The 11,131-nt window shown below is 45.4% G+C and overlaps 1 long non-coding RNA gene across 1 annotated transcript; it reads right to left on the reverse strand.

Annotated features, from left to right (window-relative positions):
• Positions 1-3,571: 3,571 nt before the first annotated feature.
• On the reverse strand, positions 3,572-8,449 carry LOC132010637 (uncharacterized). The gene is made up of 4 exons (XR_009402246.1): positions 8,290-8,449; positions 6,097-6,200; positions 5,190-5,279; positions 3,572-4,333 (listed from the first exon to the last, which is right to left on the reverse strand). It is a non-coding gene; the product is annotated as an uncharacterized LOC132010637 (long non-coding RNA).
• Positions 8,450-11,131: the final 2,682 nt, after the last annotated feature.

Here is an 11,131-nt window from a genome sequence, read left to right on the forward strand (position 1 = left end):
TTCAGCATAGGCTGTGCCCTGCCCCCCCCCAATCCTATCCCTATCCCAATGGTGACATCCAGTCTCATCAACTGTAGACCCTAGACTTCTGAGTGATATTTCATTCTGACAAAGTAGTTGATTTTGGAAAAAAATATATGAAGACCACTTGACTCAGTCTTCTCGAACCCTGGTCCCCTCGGCCTCTCTGGACTGTTAACAATTAGCAGATGAGGTAACTGGTGTGAACGTGCTTTACAAACTCTGGAGGGCCATGCAAATTCTAGGGGTTGTAATTAGGACTCTTCTCTCACTTACTCTTCTCTCCCAGAAGGAAATACATTTCGGGCCGTCTTCCCGGTAGTTTAGCGAGGGACTGAGGTTGCTCGCCCCCATGCCACAAGTGACTCATTTCAGACTGACAGAGCGATTGCCTGAGTCAAGGCCAACCTTTGGGAATTCCTGGACCACCTCTCTGAGAGAATCCTGTCATCATCTATCCAGCCCAGACGTCTCTGACACCCCACCCCTAAGCCCCCAGTCTCACAAAGACATTCCCTCCTCCCCTTGGAGCCTCTATAAACTTTAAATCCCTGAAGTTACTAAGTTGAGATGCCCAGTATCTGTTGTGTGTTGCATGGGTTACCTTTCTAAGCCCAACCCAGGGCTGTGGGAGACTGGAAAAGAGAGCTTGAGTTGATCTGAGTTGACCTGAGGTCACACAATTAGGTAAGAATCCAGGACCCAATCCATAGCCTGTGGGTTAAGGAAGCCCACATTTGAGCTGTGGCTCACCCTCTCATCAGCCGGGTGACCTTACTCAGGTCACTTGACCTCTGGGAGTTTTACTTATCTCATCTACAAAGTGAGGTTAATAAGGCTTGTCTCATAGCCTGCTATGACTAGTAAGGGAAAGAAGGCATCGAGACTCATGGCAGGGCTCAGCAACCCCTCAACCACTAAGCTACCTGAGGACGGGGACTTCCCTGTCTTAGACAGGGTGTGCACCGCCTCAGTTCCTGGGGATACCCCATCTCTGGCAGGTACACATTTCTCAATAAAAAAGCATTAAATAATGTATGAACGACCTGTTCCTTTTCCTCCCCAAACACCTCAGAGGGTAACTTCAGGAATCCCATGAGCCAAAAGACAGAAGCATTGGGACGACTTGACACTTTCTAGACGCAGACACGCAGCAGGATCTGATCTGCGTGACTGTTTTCAGAAGACCCAGGGGAACCGGAGTGCGGTTCGCTCTGGCAGACTAGGATTCATTTATTTATTTTTCCTAAATGTGGGGGCCTGCTGGCTTCTGACTGGCAATAAATCTTGTTCTTCTTAAGCAAGGAAAAGTCAAATCTAGACCAAATGTGAGCAGGAGTGTGTGAGCAAGGCCGGGAGGTGGGACCAAATCATGAGATTCCAGGATTATAAACACAGCCGGCCACCAGACGCTTTTAAAGGGACAACAGTCAATTCTTGCATGGGGCTGCTTACCGCAGGAGGGGCGAGCCGCCAAGGTACAGTGAAGTGCCATTCCAGTTTGACTTTAACTTAAGAAAAAAAAATCCCTTCTTAGTTTACTCTCAACATGTGAGTTCTACACATGCAAATGAACAGTGGTTTAAAAAGCTCCTGTGAAATAATTATTAGTGAAGTCGAAATAAACTGGTAATTTGGGAAACAATCTTCATGACACATAAATGACATTGAACGACTCATTAGTCTAGAGCTAACCAGGTGTGATTACAGAGCCGAGCCTTTTGCATAACTAAGGCTTTCAAATTATGGCAAATAAGGGAGCCCATGTGGCTGGTGCACCCTAGAATCGCCAAGGAGGCCAAGGTGCCTCTGGATTCTAGAAAGGTCCATGTCAGGTACAAAATGGTCTTCTACAGAACTTTTGAAGCTAAGATAGTATGCTAATAGGTCAAGTCCCACAGTTTGGTGGTAGCTAACATGAATTTTTAAAGATGAAATTTGAATTAGTAGTGTGAGACTTTATATAGGTGCCTCATCCATTCTTTTTTTTTTTTTAATTTTATTAATGTATTTGATAGACAGAGATCACAAGTAGTCAGAGAGGCAGGCAGAGAGAGAGGAGGAAGCAAGTTCCCTGCTTAGCAGAGAGCTTGATGCAGGGCTCGATCCCAGGACCCTGAGACCATGACCTGAGCCAAAGGCAGAGGCTTTAACCCACTGAGCCACCCAGGCGCCCCAGAGCCTTGTCCATTCTTAACACTTGACTGCATTCTTGCCTGCGACTTTTCTGACCTACTCTGATGTCCTCATAATATGCCCCTTTTGTTTCCTTGTGTTCACTTAAGCTGGTTTCTGTTGCAACCAAAGAGACTTGAGGAATGTAGGAGGGCATCACTCTGTTTTACAAGAGAGTAAGCAGAGGCTCAGAGGGCTGGGGACTGTGCCTACCACTGGGTCTTGAACTCAGGACTCCGCATCTAAATCTCAGGTCTTCTGATTCTAAGTTCCATGCTCTTTTCTCTACCTGACCTCACCTACGAACCCTCCCCTTTATCATCCACTTATATCCAAAGAATGCCACTGTTTCTCCTTCACTGTTACAGAAACTAGGCATCCCTCATGATCTGCCCACAGTTGCATGGCAATTCCAACGAGTGGTGGGTCTCCTCAGGCTTTCTCCAGAAAGCCCCTTTCTGCCTGAACTTGCCTCATAGACGATTTCAAAAGCAAAACCTTTCTGCTGGCAAACGGTAACAGCTGCTTCTCTTCAAAACACCCAAAGGGTAAAACTTCTGGGCTCCGATGTCAGGGCATAACATGCTGGCCAAGTCTGGATGGGGCTCAGTGTTAACTCCTGAAGGAAAGGATATAGGTACTGAACTTGGATGTGAGGCCAGGCCAAAACCCGTTTGATTGGTGGATACTGTTGCTCAGCCACAGTCGACCGCGGCTTTGCAAGGCATGGCGTGGGTGAGAAAGAAACTTGAACTTAATTGGGGGAGGAACCAGCAAGGGAAGGGAAAAGAGAAAGGAGAGACATCTTGAGTCTGTGAGTGGTAGAGGAAGGACAAAAGATACAGACATAAACCCACCATGACATGAAGGGAAATAAGCCTGCGTCTCCCTCTCCCTCTGCCGCTCCCCCTGCTTGTGCTCTCTCTCTCTGTCAAATAAATGAATAGAATCTTAAAAGAAAATAAATTCATCCATATTCCTACCTGCATCAATATCTCATGACATTTTTATTGCTGGGCAGGATTTCGAGGGTGTCATATTTGTTTATACATTCATCTGTTACTGGACTTTTGTGTCACTTCTGCTTTGGGGCAATTATAATTTGGGCATAATAATAAAGTTATAACAAACTTTCAAAAAAAATGAAGGGAAATAAAAGTCTTCTAACCATCCACCAGGAATTTAATGGACCTCTACTGTATACATTACATGGACTAGAACCACGGAAAAAGCAAAGAGGAACAGGACCTGACCTCTCTTCTCAGAATGATTGAGGTCTAGATAGGGACTGGCCAGTCACTTCTTTGCACCAAATTCTATTCTAAGTGGTAGGAATCCAACAGGAAAAAAAAAAAAAAAAAAGTCCAGTGTTTTATTGTCACTGAGGCAGCTGGGGGAGGGAGCAGCTGGGGGAGGGAGCAGCTGGGGGAGGGTACATTTAATATGGTTGACAGGATAGTCTGTCTGAGGGTGGGACATTTGAGTCACATAAAAATATTAGAGAAATGCTTTCAAAGAAAAAGGCACAGCAGATGTAAAGGTTTGAGATGAGAATACTCTTGGTGTGTTTGAAGAAGAGAGAGGACCAGTGAGGCTGGAGGGAGAGAGCGAGCCAGCCAGTCAAGGGATCAGAAAGGAGACTGTAAAGGAAGCTGAGCTGTCGCTCTTGCGTGGCTTTGCAAACCACAGGGAGAAGTCAGATTCTGTGCTGATTTCAGTGGTATGATTCCCGTGGGTTTTCCTTCACTTTCCAGCTCTGATTAACTAGCCGGGACTGCTTAGGTCACTGTGATGACGAGGATTCTGAGGTTTGACAACTCAGTGGGTAAGAGTTCAGTGATGGGTTAAGAATATATGTCGCATGTTTGAGATGAGGCATTCAATGGTTGAATGATCAACATTCCCCATCTCGGATCTGGATGGAATATTAAGTTGTATCTGTCAGGCTAGTCCCAGGTTATGCTGCAGGAACAACATCACTAAAATCTCTGTGAATCAAGGCAATCCTCCAAGTGACTTCTTGCCATGCGAAATCTCCTGTGGGTCCAGGCACTTCTTCAAGGCAGCTGTCTTCCAGGCAGTAACTCAGTGATTCTGAGTGGTTTGATTTTACGGCATCTCCACATTAACAGAATCGCTGCATCAGGGAAAGAGAACAGTAGAGGATCTGACACCAGCAATTAAACACTTTGGCACAGAAATAATACGTGCCATTTCTGCTCATATGCCATTGGCTAAAACCAGTGACATGACCCCACCTAACTGCAAGGGAGCTGAGGGAGGGTAATTCGCCCAGGAGCGCAAAGGTGCAGAAGAACTGAGCATAAGCAAGGAGTAAAAATCTAGCACGTAAGTCAACTTTAAAGAAAGTCCAGTAACCCTCCGATGCAGTTTGACACGAACTGGCTCAGGAACCGTCAATAAAAAAGGAGTTTACAAAGTAGTGAGAGTGACCAGGTCTTGTTCCAAAAGTTTCTATAGAGAATCTTTCAACTAAATATATAGTCTTGTTAGAAGGTCACCCTCCGGCTCCATCTTACCCACTCCAAACCCATTAGATCCCACCCTTTTCTTGGTCCAACCCCATCCGCTAGTCTACAAGAGAGTCTTTGCACTTATCTGACTCTTTAAACTTATCACTTTGGATGCAATAACGTAGGATGCTAAAGAGTGTTATTCATTTGCTATGTAACCTTGGAAAATTCACTCAGGTTCCTAGAGTTCATTACTCATTTAATGCTTTATATAATTATTGTGAGAATTGAAGTATATAATGTAATGATGTATTTGTTTATCTTAACTTAGGGTTTGGAATAGGGCAGGGTCCAAAAAATTGTAGTTACTATTATTTTTAAAAAGAAAGCCTTTAATTTTTATTAACAAAAAAACACAGAAAAAAAAGTAGTTCAAGGGTTTGTTCAGTAGCTCAGTCATAGCATAATAGTATTATAGACACAAAATCTGTTCATTTTTCTGTACCACTCTCAACATACCAGCTCCCTCTCTCAATGATTTTTTGCCTCATGTCACAAAATAGTTGCTGCAGATCCAGGCATTATATCCTCACTTGTCAATGTCCAAGGCTGAAGAAAAAAGGTAGGCAAGAAGAAAAAGATCTTTCATCACAGGTTTTCTCTTTTATTCAAAGAGAAAAATTATCCTTAAAATCTCATCATCCCCCAGCCAACCTCTTCATGTCTCAGGTTCTGGGTTTTCAAACCCAGATGTAGTTAACAATTATTTTCACCCTCCCTTCCTTTAAATTCTATCCTTTCTTGGCTTTATAGATACTGCCCTAGCCCATTTTTCGTTCTATGTTTCAGACAGATTTCTCTTTTTGTACCTTGTAGTCTAATTTTAGCTACTGACAAATCAACTCAGAAATACATCATGGCTCAAATACATAGAAACTTATTTTTGAATCATCTAATACTCATAAGATAGGGGTTTCTGGATAGATAGGATAGTGTGGGGAGGATGGAGGATTCAGGGTGATGGAGGCTCTGTAATTCTCAACACATGAGTTCCAAATCTGCTGGGGCATTCCTCATTCACTCAGTGGAAGGAAAAAGAGAATGGAGGAGCACTATTTGTGGGGGTTTTATGAGCCAGGCCGGGTGTGGGACCATCACTTTCATTCAGGACTCACTGAACTGGGTTCTAGCCACGCCTAATCGCAAGGTAAGCTGGGAAATGGACTCCCCCTGTGGGTCCAGGGAAGGGGGAGAAAGTGGAGTTGAATTGCGCCCTGGCTCTTCCTGTGAGCTCTTTCCTGCATTCCTTCTCCTGATGCAGACACCCTCAAGTAGATGCCTAGGTTTGTATCTGCTTCTTCACTTTTTCGCAAGGCTTACTTCACCCACGAGGCCACGGCCATGAGAAAGAAGACACCACGCTGACCTCACTCACTGAACACGCCACCATCTTCCAAGAGCCCTGCACACTTTTCTTCTCGTCTTCCCCTCGAACATTGGGTAAGTTCAACTGCAGACATCAGGAGAAGGCTTGGGGCAAAAAGAAAGAGAATGGGCTGCCCACATGGGTTGTCTTGATTCCAAACCCAGCTATCTGGGACCTTGAGCACAGTTTATAGGCAGGAAATGGTCCATGTAGTCCTGGGCTATAAACCTGTGGCTTCCTCTGCCAACTCGTTGGGACATTGTGAGACTGGTTTTAATACTATTCATAAACTGCTCTGAGACCATTTCCCAAAATATTAATTTCAAGGGTGCTCCTCAATAAAAGGCTTTTCATAAGCAAATACGTTTGGGAAACACTAGGTTGAAACAGGGGACTAGGTCTCCTCACTGTAAGTGTTCTTCCTTGTTTATTCCTGCATCACCCATTTTTTGAGCACTTGCTAGCATTGGGCACCGTGCTAGGCACTGCGGATCCGTGGTCAACACGCCCATGTAATCCCTATCCTCTAGCAACATAAAACCTAACACTAATACACACTGTAGTTCTCCAAGAGGGGGCCATGTTATTCAGCTTTTCCCAAAATTATTTGACCACAGACACTTTTTTTTTTTTTAAGTAAAGAGTATAATAAATTCCCATACACCCATCACCCAGTTTCAACAATGACCAACTCAGGGCCCATTTTATCTATCTGCACCTCCTACTTCCTTCCCCACTACCTGATTATTTTGAAACATATCCCAGACATCATATCTTATTTATATGTAAATATTTCAATATGTATCTCTAAAAGATAAGGGCTCTTTGATGTAAAGTAAGTAAAATACTATTATGTCATTGGTGATTTCAAATTTTCTCCAGAAGTTTTTATATGTAATGTTTGAAAAATACATTAAGATGCAATCTACGTAACTGGCGTATTGAGGTGCATGGGCGTGTGTGCACACGCACATGCGCAGTCACACACATGCACACCCGGAGTAGCTGTGACATCATCTCCAAGGAAACACCTTAGTCCTGAGGGCAGTCTCCACCACACACTGGGTGGACCCGTTCTGCTGGCAGTAGAGCTGGGAAGGAAGTTCTGCCCATCCTCACGGACCCCAGTCCTATGGGAAATGGGGGTGAGGGGGATGTGGTCCCTTCTTACAAGTGCTGTCAGGTGGCCTCTGACAAGTGACATGGGGGAGGGTGACCAAATCTGGGCAGTTGGAGGCAGGGCCACAATATGACATTGTTCAGACAAGTTTTTATCAGTCTTTCTTCCGCCAGCCAGCTGATGCTCCAGTGTCTACCATCTGACCTTCTACAGCCTTCTCGGTCACTTTAGCCTCTGCATCAATACATTTTGAAGACCATTCCTCACGAGTGAGTTTGGCCCAGTGGTAGTCGGTGTGGGCAGGAGCACGGGAACTCTGAGCATTCAGGAAAAGCCAGAAGGAGACCCCAGAGAGAGGATGGACCGAAGATGTATTTGGCTTTGGTGCTCATTGTACCTGATCTGGCCTCAGAAGCAACCATTGTCCCCTTTCCCAGTCTAGAGGGGTGCAATGCCAAGGACGGTTGGCACTTTTCAAGCCTTGGCTTACACTTGTTCGAGGATGGAAAAATTTATTTATTCTGGCCCAGGCTCGTGGGGCTGGGGGACTCCCAGGACAGGGGGCCTGGATCTCCACAGATAAACCCACCAGCAATGGCACTTCTGCTGCCTCATCTCGTGGGGAAAGAGCCCCATGTCCAGCAGCCGATGCCCGCTCCTCTTAGAGCTGCGTTCATAATCACCAGCGCTGGGCACGGTGCGTGGGGTGGGGATGTGAGCAGAATGCACAGGGGGTTGTTGGGAATCCTATCAGCTTCTCGATGCTTTTTTTCGTGTTTCTCAGCCCCCATTCTCTCCGTCTCCTTTTAACTTCCCTTTTCCTGCTGCTCGACCTCTCTCCCCTGCCTCCCTTCATTCCTGCCTCTTGACTGGCTTCGCCCCCCACCGGCCATATACATTCTCTTCCTTAAAACTTCGATCTCTCTCCCCTCACCTTGGTCAGCCCACCTGCCACCTCCTCAACCAGGGTTTGTCCCTTCTCTCTTCCCCACCCACGGAGTGTTAGTGCCTGGCGGCCCGGCTTAGACTTCTCTCGTGTTTCCATTCTCATCACACGCAATCTGGAAACTCACCTTCAGAGCAGGAGGATGGCTCCTCTTCACACCTCTCTCTTCCGCTAAGAAGCAGTGACAGGCTTCTCTAGTCCTTTGTTAGAGAGAAAGCCAGAATGGCAGGAAGTTATCACGTGGGGTGGGCATGGAGGGCACGGGGAATGCATTGGTGACTCAGTGATTACAGAGCCCCCTCCCCACAGGAGAGATGTGAGAACAAGGAAAGTACCAGTTATCAGGAGAAGGGTTTCTTCAGGGCATCTCTCTGAACTCCATGCTGTAGGAACGGCTGTTGTCAGGGAAAGTTAGAAAATCTGAGAATCAGAGAGGTTAAGTGACTTGCTCATAGTCATACAGCAGTGGAGCTAGCACAAAAACGTGGCCTCATGTCAAGCCCTTGTTTTGTCTACTACACTAAGGGCTGCCGCAGACTGTAGAGCCCTGCTGACGGACTGCTTTTTCCCCTCTGAACCATCTGAGAAAGTCTCTCACCATCATCCAGCACCTGAGCATTTGTTTTTCTCTTTCCTGCCCTTTACTGATTTGCATCTCATTTCCTCTAGAAAAGTTTATGGTGTCTATGTCTTTGCCTCCTCCGCTGTCCTGCCCTACCCGCTTCTCTGCCCACGTCTCTGTGATGTCACCAGCCCCGTGGGCCAATTCCAGAGAACCTCTCTACTTTGTGGAGCTTCAGGGTTCAAGCTGTCTGGAGTCAGGGCCAAAGTTTCCTGTCCTTGTGGGATGCTTACAGCAACCTGCACGGGTGACTTCGGGGTCTGCTTCAAGGTAAAGGAGACCTGGGAGCAGGAGAGGAGAATCCTACGCAACTGACCTTCTCAAGGGCAGGCTAATAAGTGCAGGCTGGATGGAGGCTGAGCCGAATTAAACTCCCCAAGATATGCCCAGTGACCCCTCTCCCCTCCAGTGTGATTCTACTTCAGTGTCCCATGCAGATCTGTTCTGCTTTTATTGACAAGGTAGTGCCTCTGCAATGCTGAAAATACTTTTGGAAGAAAAAAAGTCACCCAGATTCCACTTGTTATTAAAAGTTATTTTGCTCTTGTGTATTTTCTTTTCAGTTTTTGGATCACATATGGGCACATTAAGGTTTTTTCCTACCTATTGCCATTGTGGTATACACAGCATTCTCCTTCCTGCTTTGTTACCCTAGCATTTATTCTGTAGTGTTCATTTTTCAACACACATTCCAGAATTACCATTTTATTATTTTTTAAAGATTTATTTATTTATTTGGTTGGTGGGTAGAGGCAGAGGGAGAGAGAGAGAGTCTCAAGCAGACTCCACACAGAGCATTGGGCCCCACTGTGGCTGGATTTCACAACCTGAGCCCAAGCCAAGAGTCAGACACTTAACCGACTGTGCCACCCAGGCACCTCCAAAATTGTGATTTCAAAATTATGTCCAGCATTTCATTGATCCAATACAGCTTAGTGTGTTAAAATATTTCTTTGCTGGGTGCGTGAGTGGCTCAGTCATTGAACGTCTGCCTCCGGCTCAGGTCAAATCCCAGGGTCCTGGGATGGAGCCCCACATTGAGCTCCCTGCTTAGCGGGAAGCCTGCTTCTCCCTCTCACACTCCCTCTGCTTGTATTCCCTCTCTCGCTGTGTCTCTCTCTGTCAAATAAATAATATCTTTAAAAAATATATTTCTTTGCTGGTGTATGTTTAAATTGCTTCCTCTGGTCACAATTATATAGAACATTCTAATGGGCATTTTTAAGCGTGTAACTTTTTGCTTCCATTGAATTATTTCTTTAAAAAGTTATCAGGAATAAAAATGGTTGGAATGATTTGATTGCAATATGGAGTTAGTATTAAGAGAGGCTTCCCCATAGGGTTAAAAACCCAGGTTTGGTCCTTGCTAGCTGAGTAATTTTGGACAAACTATCTCTCTGCCTCAGTTTTCTCAGATGTAAAATAAGGCAAGCATAGTCCCTAATCTATATGGTTGTAGGGAGGGCTGACTTAAATAAAATACCATGTATTCCATATATTTTGGCTATTACGAGGAAGTACCCCATGGTTGCTGTGACTATCCTTGTATTCACACTATTTTTCTGTTCCTTTAGACTAAGCTGACTTAAGACCATGGGGCTGAAAGTGAAAAGGTTTTCTAGAGGCAAACTCAACCTGGTTTGCAATAATTGAGCAGGTCAAATTACTTTAGATCTTCTTGCTTCACCAATAACTCTTACTGTGCCACTTGCTCCCGTCACAAATGTGTCCATCCTGAGTCTGAGACTTGTTCAAACCTGTCTTTGCTTGATCTCTTTCAAGGCCTTTGTGGGACCCTGGCCCCAGCTGACCAAAGCTATATTAAACCCCCCCCTTCCCTATCTTGCTGGACATATAATTAGATGGAACAGGAGACTAGTGAATGTAATGTGAGCTTCTGTATCAAATTAAGTACATACTGGGGCGCCTGGGTGGCTCAGTCAGTTAAGTGTCTGACTCTTGGTTTCAGTGCAGGTCATGATCCCATGGGTCATGAGATTGAGCCCCACATCGGGTTCTGTGCTCAGTGGGGAATTTGCTGGAGATTCTCTCTCTCTTTCCTTTTCCCTCTGCCCCCCCCCCACTCAAATAATTAAATAAGATCTTTTTTTTAAAAATTAACTACTCACTAATTGTGTGGTTTGGGTCCGATGAAGAGTGCCTTCACCTTTCTTCCTGAGTTCAGAACCAAACCGGAAATATACTCGGAAGTCAGGTAGATGGAAGTGAAGGGACCGGCTTTATTCACAAGAGCAGTGGAAGAAAAGAATAAGGTTTCACCTCGCAGCCACAGGGACTTTCCAACACTGCTCAGGGAATGAACTTGCAGCTCTTCCCACCCCCACCA

The sequence above is a fragment of the Mustela nigripes genome, chromosome 1 (genome assembly GCF_022355385.1).
Source record: "Mustela nigripes isolate SB6536 chromosome 1, MUSNIG.SB6536, whole genome shotgun sequence".
NCBI lineage: Eukaryota > Metazoa > Chordata > Mammalia > Carnivora > Mustelidae > Mustela > Mustela nigripes.